General features: G+C 42.0%; 1 protein-coding gene across 1 annotated transcript in view; it reads right to left on the bottom strand.

The window, feature by feature from the left end:
- The window catches only part of LOC132475712 (C-type mannose receptor 2-like), a 72693-nt gene that overhangs the window by 13638 nt on the left and 36603 nt on the right, over positions 1 to 22452 (bottom strand). The window lies entirely within an intron of this gene.

The raw sequence follows: 22452 nt of genomic DNA on the forward strand, positions 1-22452 counted from the left end.
ATAAACAATTAAGATGGATGCCACTGATGTTAGCGATCAGGCATTTTGGTCTGAACCTGTGGAAAACCCTTCTCTTCAGACTTTTTCAGACTAATTGGGACGGCTAGTTCTATTGACTAATGTCAATCTAATATTTCAAATTCATTGCAGAAGAGGAGGGGAAAACGGAGTGACCGCACGGAACAATTAAAGAGGTCTAAAATTCTATTTTGTCCTGACCAAAATACCTCAATTAATTCCTACAAAAGTGATGAAATCAAAGCCAAAACAAAACATTTGTTTGCAACACTTTCCGAGGAAGCACGATGATCAAGAGCAGAGCTTCTATAAAAGGTAGACATTGTCCATCTTGCTCCAACTTGACCCCCTCCCCCTCCGTCCTTTCGTCAATTTCCCCGGCGCAGCCTATGTAGTAGTAGCTGCAATTGAATAAGCACTTCAATTGACCTTTATCTCAGCATTTTTTATTCGTTTGTAATTGTAAACTCTGGGGGGGGATGTCTCTGCTGTCTTTGTTGGAAGCGGTTCGCGATTGCCGCGGTTTGCTGCTGATGCACCGACGTGAGCGCTCCTCTCCGTCTGCTGTGATGGGCGACGCTGCCGGACCGGAACCGGCTAGGTATTGTCTGCCCTAAAAGCACCGAAACACGTTTTTGCCGTGGGACTGTTTTCCCTGATTGTTTGACACACTGCAAGGCTTCGAGTTTATCTCCAACATTGCTTTTCCACTAGTCTACCCGCTTGTTACGAGCTGCATGAGTTGGCTGCATGCGTGCATTTTCTGCTCCCCGTTTTTGCTTTCAACGCACAATAGAATGCAGTCCCGAATTTACCTTGACCTCACCTGTTAATCTACTTTGCATCCGTTGTATTCCTATAGCCTACGTTGAGGTGATTATAGAAAGTTTTGAGGTCATTTAATTTATCATTTACTTTGGTTTGGCTGTATCCAGCGCATGCCCCATTTGCTGCGGCTTATTTGTTTCATTTTCATATCCTTGGTTTAATTTGGGTTTTTGGGAATAATTGTGTAGCCTATTGTGTTTTCATTATACCTTTTATTTTTATTTTGAGTGCAATTGTAACGACCCTCACTTGTGCAGGTGTTCATGATTAAGATTCAAATCAGGGATTCCTCACAGTGGCTTTTATTGCCTGCATTCAAATGCAAACATACAATGAGTTCCACCAACGCGACTGCATATTTCGCCAGCGGGGATGGCCTACCTCTCAGGTACAGGCAGTGGCGGTTCTACGTCCAGTTACGCCCCGGGCAAGACTTCCTACAAGCGGAGGGGGGGGGGGGGGGGGGTGGAAGGAGCAATTGTTGACGGGGGGGGGGGGGGGGTATCGTTAACCTACGGACTTCAGTGGTGATTTCATTCCGTCTGTGCACGGCACCTTCTCAACGAGCAGGTGTGCGCCTGCAGCCAGAGGGGGAGCCAATACCTATTCCCCACACAATGTTATGTCGTACTTCATTGATAACCGCTACGCAGCGCGTTGTTTTTTTGTACTGCTCGTGGCGCCCCCCATGTGATTTGGCGCCCCCCACAAATATGCCGCCCCGGGCGGCTGCCCGGTTCGCCCGTGCCTAAAACCGCCACTGGGTACAGGTAGCGCACAGGATAATCAACCCTTAACTTTTGCAATATTCACAAACAGTTCCTTAACATCTACATCATGCATTTACCATGTTTTTTTTCATGTCGACCAATAAAAAACAACAGTGTTACCCCTTATGTTTTTTTTCATGACAACCAATAAAAAAAACAGTGTTAGCCCTTATGTTTTTTTTCATGACGACCAATAAAAAACGACAGTGTTACCCCTTATATTTTATTTGACAAAGACAACAGTGTTATCCCTTATGTTTTTTTTCATGACGACCAATAAAAAACGACAGTGTTACCCCTTATGTTTTTTTTCATGTCGACCAATATTAAACCACAGTGTTACCCCTTATGTTTTTTTTCATGACGACCAATAAAAAACGACAGTGTTACCCCTTATGTTTTTTTTCATGACGACCAATAAAAACAACAGTGTTACCCCTTATGTTTTTTTTCATGACGACCAATAAAAAACGACAGTGTTACCCCTTATATTTTATTTGACAAAGACAACAGTGTTACCCCTTATGTTTATTTTCATGACGACCAATAAAAAACAACAGTGTTATCCCTTATGGTTTTTTTCATGACGACCAATAAAAAACAACAGTGTTACCCCTTATGTTTTTTTTCATGATGACCACTAAAAAACAACAGTGTTACCCCTTATGTTTTTTTTCATGACGACCACTAAAAAACAACAGTGTTACCCCTTATGTTTTTTTTCATGACGACCAATAAAAAACGACAGTGTTACCCCTTATGTTTTTTTTCATGACGACCAAAGTAAAACAACAGTGTTACCCCTTATGTTTTTTTTCATGACGACCAAAGTAAAACAACAGTGTTACCCCCTATGTTTTTTTTCATGACGACCAATAAAAAACAACAGTGTTACCCCTTATGTTTTTTTTCATGACGACCAATAAAAAACGATGTTTTATTTGATAAATCTCATCTCATCTAATTTTCGACCGCTTATCCGGGGTCGGGTCGCGGGGGGAGCAGCTCAAGCAGGGGGCCCCAGACTTCCCTTTCCCGGGCCACATTGACCAGCTCTGACGGGGGGATCCCGAGGCGTTCCCAGGCCAGTGTTGAGATATAATCTCTCCACCTAGTCCTGGGTCTTCCCCGAGGTCTCCTCCCCACTGGACGTGCCTGAAACACCTCCCAAGGAAGGCGCCCAGTGGGCATCCTTACCAGATGCCCGAACCACCTCAGCTGACTCCTTTCTAAGTAAAGGAGCAGCGGCTCTAATCCGAGTTCCTCACGGATGGCTGAGCTTCTCACCCTATCCCTAAGGGAGACGCCAGCCACCCTTCTGAGAAAACTCATCTCGGCCGCTTGTACCCGCGATCTCGTCCTTTCGGTCATCACCCAGCCCTTGATATTTTTATTTGATAAATATCAACCCTTATGTTTATTTCATGACGACTGATAAAAAACGACAGTGTTACCCCTTATATTTTTTTTGACAAAAACAAGTGTTACCCCTTATGTTTTTTTTCATGACGACCAATAAAAAACAACAGTGTTACCCCTTATTTCATGACGACCGATAAAAAACGACAGTGTTACCCCCTATGTTTTTTTCATGACGACCGATAAAAAAACAACAATGTTACCCCTTATGTTTTTTTTCATGACGACGGATAAAAAAACGAGTGTGACCCCTCATGTTTAATTTGATAAAAACGACAGTGTTACCCCCTATGTTTTATTCGATACATTTCGACAGTGTTACCCCTTATGGCTTTTTCATGACGACAGATAAAAAACGACATTGTTACCCTTTACGTTTCATTTGATAAAAACGACAGTGTTACCCCTTATGTTTTTTTTCATGACGACCAATAAAAAACGACAGTGTTACCCCTTATGTTTTTTTTCATGTCGACCAATAAAAAACCACAGTGTTAACCCTTATTTTTTTTTTCATGACGACCAATAAAAAACCAGTGTTACCCCTTATGTTTTCATGACGACCAATAAAAAACAACAGTGTTACCCCTTATGGTTTTATTCATGACGACCAAAGAAAAACGACAGTGGCACCCCTCATGTTTCATTTGATAAAAACGACTGTGTTAACCCCTATGTACTAATTGATAAATATCGACAGTGTTACCCCTTATGTTTTTTTTCATGACGACCAATAAAAAACAACAGTGTTACCCCTTATGTTTCTTTTCATGACGACCGATAAAAAACGAGTGTTACCCCTTATGGTTTTTTTCATGACGACCAAAGAAAAACGACAGTGGCACCCCTCATGTTTTATTTGATAAAAACAACAATGTTACCCCCTATGTTTTAATGGATAAAAAACAACAATGTTACCCCTTATGTTTTTTTCATGACGACCGATAAAAAAACAACAATGTTACCCCTTATGTTTTTTTTCATGACGACGGATAAAAAAACGACAGTGTGACCCCTCATGTTTAATTTGATAAAAACGACAGTGTTACCCCCTATGTTTTATTCGATACATTTCGACAGTGTTACCCCTTATGGGTTTTTCATGACGACAGATAAAAAACGACATTGTTACCCTTTACGTTTCATTTGATAAAAACGACAGTGTTACCCCTTATGTTTTTTTTCATGACGACCAATAAAAAACAACAGTGTTACCCCTTATGTTTCTTTTCATGACGACCGATAAAAAACGAGTGTTACCCCTTATGGTTTTTTTATTTTTTTTTATTTTTTTCATGTCGACCAATAAAAAACCACAGTGTTAACCCTTATGTTTTTTTTCATGACAACCAATAAAAAAAACTATGTTACCCCTTATGTTTTTTTTCATGACGACCAAAAAAAAATGACAGTGTTACCCCTTATATTTTATTTGACAGAGACAACAGTGTTATCCCTTATGTTTTTTTTCATGACGACCAATAAAAGACGACAGTGTTACCCCTTGTGTTTTTTTTCATGACGACCAATAAAAAACGACAGTGTTACCCTTTGTGTTTTTTTTCATGACGACCAAAGTAAAACGATGTTATATTTGATAAATATCAACCCTTATGTTTATTTCATGACGACTGATAAAAAACGACAGTGTTACCCCTTATATATTTTTGGACAAAAACAACAGTGTTACCCCTTATGTTTTTTTTCATGACGACCAAAAAAAAATGACAGTGTTACCCCTTATATTTTATTTGACAGAGACAACAGTGTTATCCCTTCTGTTTTTTTTCATGACGACCAATAAAAAACGACAGTGTTACCCCTTGTGTTTTTTTTCATGACGACCAATAAAAAACGACAGTGTTACCCCTTGTGTTTTTTTTCATGACGACCAAAGTAAAACGATGTTATATTTGATAAATATCAACCCTTATGTTTATTTCATGACGACTGATAAAAAACGACAGTGTTGCGCACTTCGATCCTTATATTTTTTTGGACAAAAACAACAGTGTTACCCCTTATGTTTTTTTTCATGACGACCAATAAAAAACAACAGTGTTACCCCTTATGTTTTTTTTCATGACGACCAATAAAAACAACAGTGTTACCCCTTGTGTTTTTTTTCATGACGACCAATAAAAACAACAGTGTTACCCCTTATGTTTTTTTTCATGACGACCAATAAAAAACCAGTGTTACCCCTTATGTTTTTTTTCATGACGACCAATAAAAAACAACAGTGGCACCCCTCATGTTTCATTTGATAAAAACAACAATGTTACCCCCTATGTTTTAATGGATAAATATCGACAGTGTTACCCCTTATGTTTTTTTTCATGACGACCAATAAAAAACAACAGTGTTACCCCTTTTGTTTTTTTTTCATGACGACCAATAAAAAACGACAGTGTGACCCCTCATGTTTAATTTGATAAAAACGACAGTGTTACCCCCTATGTTTTAATGGATAAAAAACAACAATGTTACCCCTTATGTTTTTTTCATGACGACCGATAAAAAAACAACAATGTTACCCCTTATGTTTTTTTTCATGACGACGGATAAAAAAACGACAGTGTGACCCCTCATGTTTAATTTGATAAAAACGACAGTGTTACCCCCTATGTTTTATTCGATACATTTCGACAGTGTTACCCCTTATGGGTTTTTCATGACGACAGATAAAAAACGACATTGTTACCCTTTACGTTTCATTTGATAAAAACGACAGTGTTACCCCTTATGTTTTTTTTCATGACGACCAATAAAAAACAACAGTGTTACCCCTTATGTTTCTTTTCATGACGACCGATAAAAAACGAGTGTTACCCCTTATGGTTTTTTTTTTTATTTTTTTTTTTTTATGTCGACCAATAAAAAACCACAGTGTTAACCCTTATGTTTTTTTTCATGACAACCAATAAAAAAAACTATGTTACCCCTTATGTTTTTTTTCATGACGACCAAAAAAAAATGACAGTGTTACCCCTTATATTTTATTTGACAGAGACAACAGTGTTATCCCTTATGTTTTTTTTCATGACGACCAATAAAAAACAACAGTGTTACCCCTTATGTTTTTTTTCATGACGACCAATAAAAAACCAGTGTTACCCCTTATGTTTTTTTTCATGACGACCAATAAAAAACAACAGTGTTACCCCTTATGGTTTTATTCATGACGACCAAAGAAAAACGACAGTGGCACCCCTCATGTTTCATTTGATAAAAACAACAATGTTACCCCCTATGTTTTAATGGATAAATATCGACAGTGTTACCCCTTATGTTTTTTTTCATGACGACCAATAAAAAACAACAGTGTTACCCCTTTTGTTTTTTTTTCATGACGACCAATAAAAAACGACAGTGTGACCCCTCATGTTTAATTTGATAAAAACGACAGTGTTACCCCCTATGTTTTAATGGATAAAAAACAACAATGTTACCCCTTATGTTTTTTTCATGACGACCGATAAAAAAACAACAATGTTACCCCTTATGTTTTTTTTCATGACGACGGATAAAAAAACGACAGTGTGACCCCTCATGTTTAATTTGATAAAAACGACAGTGTTACCCCCTATGTTTTATTCGATACATTTCGACAGTGTTACCCCTCATGGGTTTTTCATGACGACAGATAAAAAACGACATTGTTACCCTTTACGTTTCATTTGATAAAAACGACAGTGTTACCCCTTATGTTTTTTTTCATGACGACCAATAAAAAACAACAGTGTTACCCCTTATGTTTCTTTTCATGACGACCGATAAAAAACGAGTGTTACCCCTTATGGTTTTTTTATTTTTTTTTATTTTTTTCATGTCGACCAATAAAAAACCACAGTGTTAACCCTTATGTTTTTTTTCATGACAACCAATAAAAAAAACTATGTTACCCCTTATGTTTTTTTTCATGACGACCAAAAAAAAATGACAGTGTTACCCCTTATATTTTATTTGACAGAGACAACAGTGTTATCCCTTATGTTTTTTTTCATGACGACCAATAAAAGACGACAGTGTTACCCCTTGTGTTTTTTTTCATGACGACCAATAAAAAACGACAGTGTTACCCTTTGTGTTTTTTTTCATGACGACCAATAAAAACAACAGTGTTACCCCTTATGTTTCTTTTCATGACGACCAAAGTAAAATAACAGTGTTACCCCTTTTGTTTTTTTTTCATGACGACCAATAAAAAACGACAGTGTTACCCCTTATGTTTTTTTTCATGACAACCAATAAAAAAAACTGTTACGTGGGTGTGAGTTGTGCTCCTCGTGGGTTCAACTCACGCCAAGATTGCTCTCCCTGGAATCAAAATATTTTACAATAATCAATTTCAAGTGAACTGTAAAGTCAATTATAACCTCTCACCATTCCCTAGCTGGTGCCTCTGTGGCGCAGGTGATAGAGCTGTTACCTATCGGTTCAGGAGACATAGGTTCGATTCCGGCCTAGCCCTAGTCCCCGCTCAAACGCCCACCAGAGGTACCTTAATGGATACATCTTATTTCTCTTATCATGTGAATGGTAAAGTCAAGTATAACCTCCAAGCAAGCTCTGGTAAGCGTCTGGGTGGTGCAGTGGTCAGGGCTGTTGGTTAATGGTTGATTAACGCTCTGTAGACTCCTGTTCGAGTCCCCGCACGCACGGCTAATAAGAATGACGAGCTTTCAGACACTATGTAGGTTCAGGTGCCCTGCTCAGAAGCAGGGTTTAAGAGGGACTGTAATGGTTACATCTTATTTCTCAATCATGTGAATGGTAAAGTCAAGTATAACCTCCAAACATGTTCTGGTAAGCGTCTGGGTGGTGCAGTGGTCAGGGCTGTTGGTTAACGCTCTGTAGACTAAGGTTCGAGTCCCCGCTCACACGGCCACTAGAGGTAACTTAATGGATACATCTTATTTCTCAATCATGTGAATGGTAAAGTCAAGTATAACCTCCAAACACATTCTGGAATGCGTCTTGGCAGCGGTCAGGGCTGGTGGTTAACGGTTAGTTAACGCTCTGTAGACTAAGGTTCGAGTCATTTGTGGGAGGAGTTATAATGTGTAACGGGGAGGAGTTATAATTGATGGGAGGAGTTATAATGTGTAAAGGGGAGGAGTTATCATTTGTGGGAGGAGTTAAAATGTGTAAAGGGGATGAGTTATAATTTGTGGGAGGAGTTATAATGTGTAAAGGGGAGGAGTTATAATTTATGGGAGGAGTTATAATGTGTAAAGGGGAGGAGTTATCATTTGTGGGAGGAGTTAAAATGTGTAAAGGGGAGGAGTTTACATATTATAAATGCTAACTTTGTTAAATTTGCGGGATAACTCCTCCCCTTTACACATTATAACTCCGCCCACAAATGATAACTCCTCCCATTTACACATTATAACCCCTCCCACAAATTGTAACTCCTCCCCTTTACACATTATAACTCCTCCCACAAACGATAACTCCTCCCCTTTACACATTTTAACTCCACCCACAAATGATAAAGGGGAGGAGTTATAATTTGTGGGAGGAGTTATAATGTGTAAAGGGGAGGAGTTATAATTTGTGGGAGGAGTTATAATGTGTAAAGGGGAGGAGTTATCCCACAAATTTAACCAAGTTATCATTTATAATGTGTAAACTCCTCCCCTTTACACATTATAACTCCTCCCACAAATGCTAACTCCTCCCATTTACACATTATAACCCCTCCCACAAATTGTAACTCCTCCCCTTTACACATTATAACTCCTCCCACAAATTATAACTCCTCCCCTTTATCATTTGTGGGTGGAGTTAAAATGTGTAAAGGGGAGGAGTTATCGTTTGTGGGAGGAGTTATAATGTGTAAAGGGGAGGAGTTATCCCACAAATTTAACCAAGTTATCATTTATAATGTGTAAACTCCTCCCCTTTACACATTATAACTCCTCCCACAAATGATAACTCCTCCCCTTTACACATTATAACTCCTCCCACAAATTATAACTCCTCCCCTTTATCATTTGTGGGTGGAGTTAAAATGTGTAAAGGGGAGGAGTTATCGTTTGTGGGAGGAGTTATAATGTGTAAAGGGGAGGAGTTATCGTTTGTGGGAGGAGTTATAATGTGTAAAGGGGAGGAGTTATCCCACAAATTTAACCAAGTTATCATTTATAATGTGTAAACTCCTCCCCTTTACACATTATAACTCCTCCCACAAATTATAACTCCTCCCATTTACACATTATAACCCCTCCCACAAATCGTAACTCCTCCCCTTTACACATTATAACTCCTCCCACAAACGATAACTCCTCCCCTTTACACATTATAACTCCTCCCACAAACGATAACTCCTCCCCTTTACACATTTTAACTCCACCCACAAATGATAAAGGGGAGGAGTTATAATTTGTGGGAGGAGTTATAATGTGTAAAGGGGAGGAGTTATAATTTATGGGAGGAGTTATAATGTGTAAAGGGGAGGAGTTATCATTTGTGGGAGGAGTTAAAATGTGTAAAGGGGAGGAGTTATCCCACAAATTTAACCAAGTTATCATTTTTAATGTGTAAACTCCTCCCCTTTACACATTATAACTCCTCCCACAAACGATTACTCCTCCCCTTTACACATTTTAACCCCACCCACAAACGATAACTCCTCCCCTTTACACATTTTAACTCCACCCACAAATGATAAAGGGGAGGAGTTATAATTTGTGGGAGGAGTTATAATGTGTAAAGGGGAGGAGTTATAATTTATGGGAGGAGTTATAATGTGTAAAGGGGAGGAGTTATCATTTGTGGGAGGAGTTAAAATGTGTAAAGGGGAGGAGTTATCCCACAAATTTAACCAAGTTATCATTTTTAATGTGTAAACTCCTCCCCTTTACACATTATAACTCCTCCCACAAACGATTACTCCTCCCCTTTACACATTTTAACCCCACCCACAAATGATAAAGGGGAGGAGTTATAATTTGTGGGAGGAGTTATAATGTGTAAAGGGGAGGAGTTATAATTTATGGGAGGAGTTATAAGGTGTAAAGGGGAGGAGTTATCATTTGTGGGAGGAGTTAAAATGTGTAAAGGGGAGGAGTTATCCCACAAATTTAACCAAGTTATCATTTTTAATGTGTAAACTCCTCCCCTTTACACATTATAACTCCTCCCACAAACGATTACTCCTCCCCTTTACACATTTTAACCCCACCCACAAATGATAAAGGGGAGGAGTTATAATTTGTGGGAGGAGTTATAATGTGTAAAGGGGAGGAGTTAGCGTTTGTGGGAGGAGTTATAATGTGTAAAGGGGAGGAGTTATCCCACAAATTTAACCAAGTTATCATTTATAATGTGTAAACTCCTCCCCTTTACACATTATAACTCCGCCCACAAATGATAACTCCTCCCATTTACACATTATAACCCCTCCCACAAATTGTAACTCCTCCCCTTTACACATTATAACTCCTCCCACAAACGATAACTCCTCCCCTTTACACATTATAACTCCTCCCACAAATTATAACTCCTCCCCTTTATCATTTGTGGGAGGAGTTATAATGTGTAAAGGGGAGGAGTTATAATTTATGGGAGGAGTTATAATGTGTAAAGGGGAGGAGTTAGCGTTTGTGGGAGGAGTTATAATGTGTAAAGGGGAGGAGTTATCCCACAAATTTAACCAAGTTATCATTTATAATGTGTAAACTCCTCCCCTTTACACATTATAACTCCTCCCACAAATAATAACTCCTCCCATTTACACATTATAACCCCTCCCACAAATCGTAACTCCTCCCCTTTACACATTATAACTCCTCCCACACATTATAACTCCTCCCATTTACACATTATAACTCCTCCCACAAATTATAACTCCTCCCATTTACACATTATAACTCCTCCCACAAACGATAACTCCTCCCCTTTACACATTTTAACTCCACCCACAAATGATAAAGGGGAGGAGTTATAATTTGTGGGAGGAGTTATAATGTGTAAATGGGAGGAGTTATAATTTGTGGGAGGAGTTATAATGTGTAAAGGGGAGGAGTTATCCCACAAATTTAACACAGTTATCATTTATAATGTGTGAACTCCTCCCCTTTACACATTATAACTCCTCCCACAAATGATAACTCCTCCCCTTTACACATTATAACTCCTCCCACAAATTATAACTCCTCCCCTTTATCATTTGTGGGTGGAGTTAAAATGTGTAAAGGGGAGGAGTTATTGTTTGTGGGAGGAGTTATAATGTGTAAAGGGGAGGAGTTATCATGTGTGGGCGGAGTTATAATGTGTAAAGGGGAGGAGTTATCCCACAAATTTAACAAAGTTATCATTTATAATGTGTAAACTCCTCCCATTTACACATTATAACCCCTCCCACAAATTGTAACTCCTCCCCTTTACACATTATAACTCCTCCCCTTTACACATTTTAACTCCTCCCACAAATGATAACTCCTCCCATTTACACATTATAACCCCTCCCACAAATTGTAACTCCTCCCCTTTACACATTATAACTCCTCCCACAAACGATAACTCCTCCCTTTTACATATTTTAACTCCACCCACAAATGATAAAGGGGAGGAGTTATAATTTGTGGGAGGAGTTATAATGTGTAAAGGGGAGGAGTTATAATTTGTGGGAGGAGTTATAATGTGTAAAGGGGAGTTTACATATTATAAATGATAACTTTGTACAATTTGTGGGATAACTCCTCCCCTTTACACATTATAAGTCCTCCCACAAACGCTAACTCCTCCCCTTTACACATTATAACTCCTCCCACAAATTATAACTCCTCCCCTTTACACAGTATAACTCCTCCCGCAAATGATAACTCCTCCCCTTTACACATTATAACTCCACCCACAAATGATAACTCCTCCCCTTTATACATTATAACTCCTCCCACAAATTGTAACTCCTCCCCTTTACACATTATAACTCCTCCCCTTTACACATTATAACTCCTCCCACAAATTATAACTCCTCCCCTTTATCATTTGGTTTTTATTATCGGTCGTCATGAAAAAAACAAAAGGGGTAACACTTGTTTTTTATTGGTCGTCATGAAAAAAAACATAAGGGGTAACACTTGTTTTTTATTGGTCGTCATGAAAAAAACATAAGGGGTAACACTTGTTTTTTATTGGTCGTCATGAAAAAAACATAAGGGGTCAAAAAGGTGTAGCAGTGTGGTTTTTCATCGCCCGTCATCAAACAAAACATAAGGGGTAACACTGTGGTTTTTTATCGGTCGTCATGAAAAAAACATAAGGGGTAACATTGTCGTTTTTTATCGGTCGTCATTGAAAAAAACATAAGGGGTAACACTGTTGTTTTTTATCGGTCGTCATGGAAAAAAACAGGGGGTAACACTGTCGTTTTTTATCGTTCGTCATGGAAAAAACGTAAGGGGTAACACTGTGGTTTTTTATCGGTCGTCATGAAAAAAACATAAGGGGTAACATTGTCGTTTTTTATCGGTCGTCATGGAAAAAAACAAGGGGTAACACTGTCGTTTTTTATCGGTCGTCATGAAAAAAACCTAAGGGGTAACACTGTCGTTTTTTTCAATAGTCAGGAAAAAAAACATAAGGGATAACACTGTTTTTTTATCGGCCGTCATGAAAAAAACATAAGGGGTAACACTGTTGTTTTTTTATCGGTCATCATGGAAAAAAACATAATGGGTAACACATCGTGTCTCATTACATGGTGTCAGAAAAGACGAATTCACGCCAAATATAAAATGGAAGCGCTAAAAGCACCGGAACCCCTACGGTTGGAAGGAAACATCGCCGACAAATGGAAGAGATGGAGACAAAAATTTGAACTTTACATGACCGCTACAGGCATGGAAGGAAGGTCGCAGAAGGTACAGAGCTGCACGTTGCTACACGTTATCGGGGATGAAGCTTTGGAGATCTACAACACTTTCGACTTCACACAACAAGAGGACAGAAACATACTCAAGGTACTACTGGACAAGTTCGAGAAACACTTCACCCCCCAAAATAATGTGACGTTTGAGAGACATGTGTTCAACACGCGTGTCCAGGCCCCCGGCGAAAGCATCGACCAGTTCATTACGGACTTGAGATCAAAGGCAAGGTCATGTGAGTACGCACAACTATGTGACAGCTTGATAAAGGACCGAATTGTTGTGGGAATAAGGGATGACCACGTAAGGGCAAAATTGTTGAGAACAACCGACCTAGACTTACCCAAGGCTATTGACATATGCCGAGCTGCAGAAGCTAGCCGTACACAATTGGACAAATTAAACACACAAACACAAGCCGAATGTGCCGTTAACTAAATCAAACGGGAGCGCGAAAAAAATCAGCAGACGTCACCAGCCACCCCGTATAGGCAAAATACAATTCAGGACTGTAAATACTGCGGCCGAGACCATCAGAAGGGGAAATGTCAGGCATACGGTCAAAAGTGCAAGAACTGCGGGAAGATGAACCACTTCGCGAACAAATGCATGTCCAAAACAGCATCGTACAGGACAAGAAAGCCAGTGCACAGGTTAGAAGAACAATCCGAATCAGACCCAGACGAAATGTACTTGGACATGGTGAAGACAACCAGCGGGGAAGACTGGGAAGTGGACCTCGTCATTAACGACAAAAAAGTCAGATTCAAAATAGACACAGGCGCGCAATGCAACGTCATACCGGAATCCATCTACCGACAAGCAGACGCTCAAATTGAAAAATCTAAAGCAAAACTAGTGACTTACGGAGGACAGTGCCTGAAGCCAATGGGGAAATGCCAACTGCTCACGGAATACAAGCGGCGTTTTCATCACGTTGAATTCCAGGTGCTGAACCAGAAAGCAACACCACTGCTGGGCCTAACAACCTGTGTGAAACTCGGACTCATAAAGCGCATCAGAGAAATAAAGACAAGGCAAAGTCAAGAAATACGGACGGAATACGCAGACGTGTTTGAGGGACTGGGACGCTTCGAGGGAGAACAGCGCATCAAGATCAGAGCAGACGCACAGCCCATCATCCATGCCCCGAGAAGGGTCCCTGTCGCCCTGAGAGAGAAAATAAAGGCGGAACTGAAAAAGATGGAACAACTAGACGTCATCGAGAAAGTAACAGAACCGAGGCAGTGGGTGAGCAGCATGGTCGCAGTTTGGAAGCCAGAAAAACAGAAGATACGCATATGCATGGACCCCAAGGACCTGAACAACGCTATCGAGAGGGAACACTATCCCATGAGGACGATTGAAGAGGTGATGGCCCGGATGCCAGGAGCCAAGGTATTCAGCACACTTGACGCACAATGTGGCTACTGGCAGGTAAAGCTGGACAAGGAAAGCTCAGCGCTGTGCACATTCAACACCCCTTTCGGACGATACGCATACAAAAGACTACCATTCGGAATAAACACGGCCGGCGAAATATTCCAAAGACATGACAGAAATGTTTGAGGACATGGAGGGGGTGGAAGTAATCGTGGTTGACATACTCGTATGGGGGACAAACGAAGAGCAACACAACCAAAGACTGGAAAGAGTGCTGAACCGAGTCAGGGAAAAGAACATCAAACTCAACCCTGAAAAATGCACATTCTGGGCGCAAGAAGTGAAATACATGGGACACATCTTGACAGCAGACGGACTTAAACCAGACCCCAAAAAAGTGGAGGCAGTCAACAAAATGCAAAAACCCACAAACAAGACTGAATTACAAACTTACCTTGGGATGATCACATACCTGGGGAAGTTCCTACCGCAATTATCCACCGTTACCGCCCCACTCCGGACGCTGCTGGAGAAAACCACAGAATGGATCTGGATGGAGGAACACGACAGGAGCTTCGAGAAACTGCAGGAAATGGTCACCGAGGCTCCAGTAGGCCTACTGAGATACTACGACGCGTCGAAGCCAGTCAAGCTAAGCGTGGACGCATCCAGTTGCGGAATAGGAGCCGTGCTTTTCCAAGACGAATGCTGCCCCATAGCTTACTCCTCAAAAGCCTTCACCGATACCCAAAAAAGATATGCGCAAATAGAAAAGGAGCTGGCTGCCATCATGTTTGGATGTGAAAAGTTCTACCAATACCTGTTCGGGCGAACATTCGAAGTCGAAACTATTGCATATTCTCGAAGAAAGTTGTCCAATCCCGGGTTGCTTTAACTCACTTTATTTATTATAAAGTCGTCGGCATGTTTCGGCATGGTAAGTGAAGCTATACGGAGGAAATTTAATCTAACACGTGTGAGAGATAATAACTCTGGCTACTTTCAGCCACGGGCAGAGGCCCGTGGCTGTCCGCGGGTGTCGCTGAAAATCTCTGGCGATCCCCACCTCGTGTCCTCAGGTAGAGACCGCCATGTGGGCGTGGCCTAGTGGGCGTGGCCGGGGTGCCGTAATGGCTTCGGCTTCTTCATATATTTAAAAGGCGCTGCCATCTGTGGCTGGAGCAGCCTCTAATAAGGTCTTGCTCCCCTTGTGGCTATGTATAGTATTTACGGCTTATATGTTTGGTCCTGCTTCATTTTGGTCTATGTGTGGGTAGCTTAGATTCTTAAAATACGTAACAATCCCTCCTTGGTCATCTTAGATGACCATACAATATTATTTTAAATCATAAACACCATTTACCACACGGAAAACATATCCAAAGTAGGATCAATCATCAACACCATCAACCGTGTGGGAACAACTCTATCGAATAGAGAAAAACCACAACGCGTTCCCGATAATACTGGAACGGTATTCACATTGTGGGTCTCATTGGAAATACAGGTCATTATTAAACAATACAACAATGAACATATATCTTGTTATCATACAATCACATGGCCAAACAGCACACAAACAAAACTATCCATAGAAATCTTGAGCTAATACTTTTGGTCATGTGCTACAAGGTCATACAATTTTCATCATGTGCTAAAGTAAAAATTGGTAGTCATAATATAATTTTAAAATTTCAAAATGATTGATAGGCTAGCATGGATTTGGGGGGGTTCAGGTGATCTTCGTGTATTGGTGATCACTGTTGTTTTTTAATCGGCCGTCTTGAAAAAAACATAATGGGTAACATTGTCGTTTTTCATTTGTTGTCATAAAAAAAACAAAAGGGGTAACAGTTGTTTTTTAATCGGCCGTCATGAAAAAAACATAAGGGGTAACACTGTTGTTTTTTTATCGGTCATCATGGAAAAAAACATAATGGGTAACACATCGTGTCTCATTACATGGTGTCAGAAAAGACGAATTCACGCCAAATATAAAATGGAAGCGCTAAAAGCACCGGAACCCCTACGGTTGGAAGGAAACATCGCCGACAAATGGAAGAGATGGAGACAAAAATTTGAACTTTACATGACCGCTACAGGCATGGAAGGAAGGTCGCAGAAGGTACAGAGCTGCACGTTGCTACACGTTATCGGGGATGAAGCTTTGGAGATCTACAACACTTTCGACTTCACACAACAAGAGGACAGAAACATACTCAAGGTACTACTGGACAAGTTCGAGAAACACTTCACCCCCCAAAATAATGTGACGTTTGAGAGACATGTGTTCAACACGCGTGTCCAGGCCCCCGGCGAAAGCATCGACCAGTTCATTACGGACTTGAGATCAAAGGCAAGGTCATGTGAGTACGCACAACTATGTGACAGCTTGATAAAGGACCGAATTGCTGTGGGAATAAGGTATGACCACGTAAGGGCAAAATTGTTGAGAACAACCGACCTAGACTTACCCAAGGCTATTGACATATGCCGAGCTGCAGAAGCTAGCCGTACACAATTGGACAAATTAAACACACAAACACAAGCCGAATGTGCCGTTAACGAAATCAAACGGGAGCGCGAAAAAAATCAGCAGACGTCACCAGCCACCCCGTATAGGCAAAATACAATTCAGGACTGTAAATACTGCGGCCGAGACCATCAGAAGGGGAAATGTCAGGCATACGGTCAAAAGTGCAAGAACTGCGGGAAGATTAACCACTTCGCGAACAAATGCATGTCCAAAACAGCATCGTACAGGACAAGAAAGCCAGTGCACAGGTTAGAAGAACAATCCGAATCAGACCCAGACGAAATGTACTTGGACATGGTGAAGACAACCAGCGGGGAAGACTGGGAAGTGGACCTCGTCATTAACGACAAAAAAGTCAGATTCAAAATAGACACAGGCGCGCAATGCAACGTCATACCGGAATCCATCTACCGACAAGCAGACGCTCAAATTGAAAAATCTAAAGCAAAACTAGTGACTTACGGAGGACAGTGCCTGAAGCCAATGGGGAAATGCCAACTGCTCACGGAATACAAGCGGCGTTTTCATCACGTTGAATTCCAGGTGCTGAACCAGAAAGCAACACCACTGCTGGGCCTAACAACCTGTGTGAAACTCGGACTCATAAAGCGCATCAGAGAAATAAAGACAAGGCAAAGTCAAGAAATACGGACGGAATACGCAGACGTGTTTGAGGGACTGGGACGCTTCGAGGGAGAACAGCGCATCAAGATCAGAGCAGACGCACAGCCCATCATCCATGCCCCGAGAAGGGTCCCCGTCGCCCTGAGAGAGAAAATAAAGGCGGAACTGAAAAAGATGGAACAACTAGACGTCATCGAGAAAGTAACAGAACCGAGGCAGTGGGTGAGCAGCATGGTCGCAGTTTGGAAGCCAGAAAAACAGAAGATACGCATATGCATGGACCCCAAGGACCTGAACAACGCTATCGAGAGGGAACACTATCCCATGAGGACGATTGAAGAGGTGATGGCCCGGATGCCAGGAGCCAAGGTATTCAGCACACTTGACGCACAATGTGGCTACTGGCAGGTAAAGCTGGACAAGGAAAGCTCAGCGCTGTGCACATTCAACACCCCTTTCGGACGATACGCATACAAAAGACTACCATTCGGAATAAACACGGCCGGCGAAATATTCCAAAGACATGACAGAAATGTTTGAGGACATGGAGGGGGTGGAAGTAATCGTGGTTGACATACTCGTATGGGGGACAAACGAAGAGCAACACAACCAAAGACTGGAAAGAGTGCTGAACCGAGTCAGGGAAAAGAACATCAAACTCAACCCTGAAAAATGCACATTCTGGGCGCAAGAAGTGAAATACATGGGACACATCTTGACAGCAGACGGACTTAAACCAGACCCCAAAAAAGTGGAGGCAGTCAACAAAATGCAAAAACCCACAAACAAGACTGAATTACAAACTTACCTTGGGATGATCACATACCTGGGGAAGTTCCTACCGCAATTATCCACCGTTACCGCCCCACTCCGGACGCTGCTGGAGAAAACCACAGAATGGATCTGGATGGAGGAACACGACAGGAGCTTCGAGAAACTGCAGGAAATGGTCACCGAGGCTCCAGTAGGCCTACTGAGATACTACGACGCGTCGAAGCCAGTCAAGCTAAGCGTGGACGCATCCAGTTGCGGAATAGGAGCCGTGCTTTTCCAAGACGAATGCTGCCCCATAGCTTACTCCTCAAAAGCCTTCACCGATACCCAAAAAAGATATGCGCAAATAGAAAAGGAGCTGGCTGCCATCATGTTTGGATGTGAAAAGTTCTACCAATACCTGTTCGGGCGAACATTCGAAGTCGAAACTATTGCATATTCTCGAAGAAAGTTTTCCAATCCCGGGTTGCTTTAACTCACTTCATTTATTATAAAGTCGTCGGCATGTTTCGGCATGGTAAGTGAAGCTATACGGAGGAAATTGAATCTAACACGTGTGAGAGATAATAACTCTGGCTACTTTCAGCCACGGGCAGAGGCCCGTGGCTGTCCGCGGGTGTCGCTGAAAATCTCTGGCGATCCCCACCTCGTGTCCTCAGGTAGAGACCGCCATGTGGGCGTGGCCTAGTGGGCGTGGCCGGGGTGCCGTAATGGCTTCGGCTTCTTCATATATTTAAAAGGCGCTGCCATCTGTGGCTGGAGCAGCCTCTAATAAGGTCTTGCTCCCCTTGTGGCTATGTATAGTATTTACGGCTTATATGTTTGGTCCTGCTTCATTTTGGTCTATGTGTGGGTAGCTTAGATTCTTAAAATACGTAACAATCCCTCCTTGGTCATCTTAGATGACCATACAATATTATTTTAAATCATAAACACCATTTACCACACGGAAAACATATCCAAAGTAGGATCAATCATCAACACCATCAACCGTGTGGGAACAACTCTATCGAATAGAGAAAAACCACAACGCGTTCCCGATAATACTGGAACGGTATTCACATTGTGGGTCTCATTGGAAATACAGGTCATTATTAAACAATACAACAATGAACATATATCTTGTTATCATACAATCACATGGCCAAACAGCACACAAACAAAACTATCCATAGAAATCTTGAGCTAATACTTTTGGTCATGTGCTACAAGGTCATACAATTTTCATCATGTGCTAAAGTAAAAATTGGTAGTCATAATATAATTTTAAAATTTCAAAATGATTGATAGGCTAGCATGGATTTGGGGGGTTCAGGTGATCTTCGTGTATTGGTGATCACTGTTGTTTTTTAATCGGCCGTCTTGAAAAAAACATAATGGGTAACATTGTCGTTTTTCATTTGTTGTCATAAAAAAAACAAAAGGGGTAACAGTTGTTTTTTAATCGGCCGTCATGAAAAAAACATAAGGGGTAACACTGTTGTTTTTTTATCGGTCATCATGGAAAAAAACATAATGGGTAACACATCGTGTCTCATTACATGGTGTCAGAAAAGACGAATTCACGCCAAACATAAAATGGAAGCGCTAAAAGCACCGGAACCCCTACGGTTGGAAGGAAACATCGCCGACAAATGGAAGAGATGCAGACAAAAATTTGAACTTTACATGACCGCTACAGGCATGGAAGGAAGGTCGCAGAAGGTACAGAGCTGCACGTTGCTACACGTTATCGGGGATGAAGCTTTGGAGATCTACAACACTTTCGACTTCACACAACAAGAGGACAGAAACATACTCAAGGTACTACTGGACAAGTTCGAGAAACACTTCACCCCCCAAAATAATGTGACGTTTGAGAGACATGTGTTCAACACGCGTGTCCAGGCCCCCGGCGAAAGCATCGACCAGTTCATTACGGACTTGAGATCAAAGGCAAGGTCATGTGAGTACGCACAACTATGTGACAGCTTGATAAAGGACCGAATTGTTGTGGGAATAAGGTATGACCACGTAAGGGCAAAATTGTTGAGAACAACCGACCTAGACTTACCCAAGGCTATTGACATATGCCGAGCTGCAGAAGCTAGCCGTACACAATTGGACAAATTAAACACACAAACACAAGCCGAATGTGCCGTTAACGAAATCAAACAGGAGCGCGAAAAAAATCAGCAGACGTCACCAGCCACCCCGTATAGGCAAAATACAATTCAGGACTGTAAATACTGCGGCCGAGACCATCAGAAGGGGAAATGTCAGGCATACGGTCAAAAGTGCAAGAACTGCGGGAAGATTAACCACTTCGCGAACAAATGCATGTCCAAAACAGCATCGTACAGGACAAGAAAGCCAGTGCACAGGTTAGAAGAACAATCCGAATCAGACCCAGACGAAATGTACTTGGACATGGTGAAGACAACCAGCGGGGAAGACTGGGAAGTGGACCTCGTCATTAACGACAAAAAAGTCAGATTCAAAATAGACACAGGCGCGCAATGCAACGTCATACCGGAATCCATCTACCGACAAGCAGACGCTCAAATTGAAAAATCTAAAGCAAAACTAGTGACTTACGGAGGACAGTGCCTGAAGCCAATGGGGAAATGCCAACTGCTCACGGAATACAAGCGGCGTTTTCATCACGTTGAATTCCAGGTGCTGAACCAGAAAGCAACACCACTGCTGGGCCTAACAACCTGTGTGAAACTCGGACTCATAAAGCGCATCAGAGAAATAAAGACAAGGCAAAGTCAAGAAATACGGACGGAATACGCAGACGTGTTTGAGGGACTGGGACGCTTCGAGGGAGAACAGCGCATCAAGATCAGAGCAGACGCACAGCCCATCATCCATGCCCCGAGAAGGGTCCCCGTCGCCCTGAGAGAGAAAATAAAGGCGGAACTGAAAAAGATGGAACAACTAGACGTCATCGAGAAAGTAACAGAACCGAGGCAGTGGGTGAGCAGCATGGTCGCAGTTTGGAAGCCAGAAAAACAGAAGATACGCATATGCATGGACCCCAAGGACCTGAACAACGCTATCGAGAGGGAACACTATCCCATGAGGACGATTGAAGAGGTGATGGCCCGGATGCCAGGAGCCAAGGTATTCAGCACACTTGACGCACAATGTGGCTACTGGCAGGTAAAGCTGGACAAGGAAAGCTCAGCGCTGTGCACATTCAACACCCCTTTCGGACGATACGCATACAAAAGACTACCATTCGGAATAAACACGGCCGGCGAAATATTCCAAAGACATGACAGAAATGTTTGAGGACATGGAGGGGGTGGAAGTAATCGTGGTTGACATACTCGTATGGGGGACAAACGAAGAGCAACACAACCAAAGACTGGAAAGAGTGCTGAACCGAGTCAGGGAAAAGAACATCAAACTCAACCCTGAAAAATGCACATTCTGGGCGCAAGAAGTGAAATACATGGGACACATCTTGACAGCAGACGGACTTAAACCAGACCCCAAAAAAGTGGAGGCAGTCAACAAAATGCAAAAACCCACAAACAAGACTGAATTACAAACTTACCTTGGGATGATCACATACCTGGGGAAGTTCCTACCGCAATTATCCACCGTTACCGCCCCACTCCGGACGCTGCTGGAGAAAACCACAGAATGGATCTGGATGGAGGAACACGACAGGAGCTTCGAGAAACTGCAGGAAATGGTCACCGAGGCTCCAGTAGGCCTACTGAGATACTACGACGCGTCGAAGCCAGTCAAGCTAAGCGTGGACGCATCCAGTTGCGGAATAGGAGCCGTGCTTTTCCAAGACGAATGCTGCCCCATAGCTTACTCCTCAAAAGCCTTCACCGATACCCAAAAAAGATATGCGCAAATAGAAAAGGAGCTGGCTGCCATCATGTTTGGATGTGAAAAGTTCTACCAATACCTGTTCGGGCGAACATTCGAAGTCGAAACTATTGCATATTCTCGAAGAAAGTTGTCCAATCCCGGGTTGCTTTAACTCACTTTATTTATTATAAAGTCGTCGGCATGTTTCGGCATGGTAAGTGAAGCTATACGGAGGAAATTTAATCTAACACGTGTGAGAGATAATAACTCTGGCTACTTTCAGCCACGGGCAGAGGCCCGTGGCTGTCCGCGGGTGTCGCTGAAAATCTCTGGCGATCCCCACCTCGTGTCCTCAGGTAGAGACCGCCATGTGGGCGTGGCCTAGTGGGCGTGGCCGGGGTGC

This window comes from Gadus macrocephalus, chromosome 17, assembly GCF_031168955.1.
Source record: "Gadus macrocephalus chromosome 17, ASM3116895v1".
NCBI classification, from domain to species: Eukaryota; Metazoa; Chordata; class Actinopteri; order Gadiformes; family Gadidae; genus Gadus; species Gadus macrocephalus.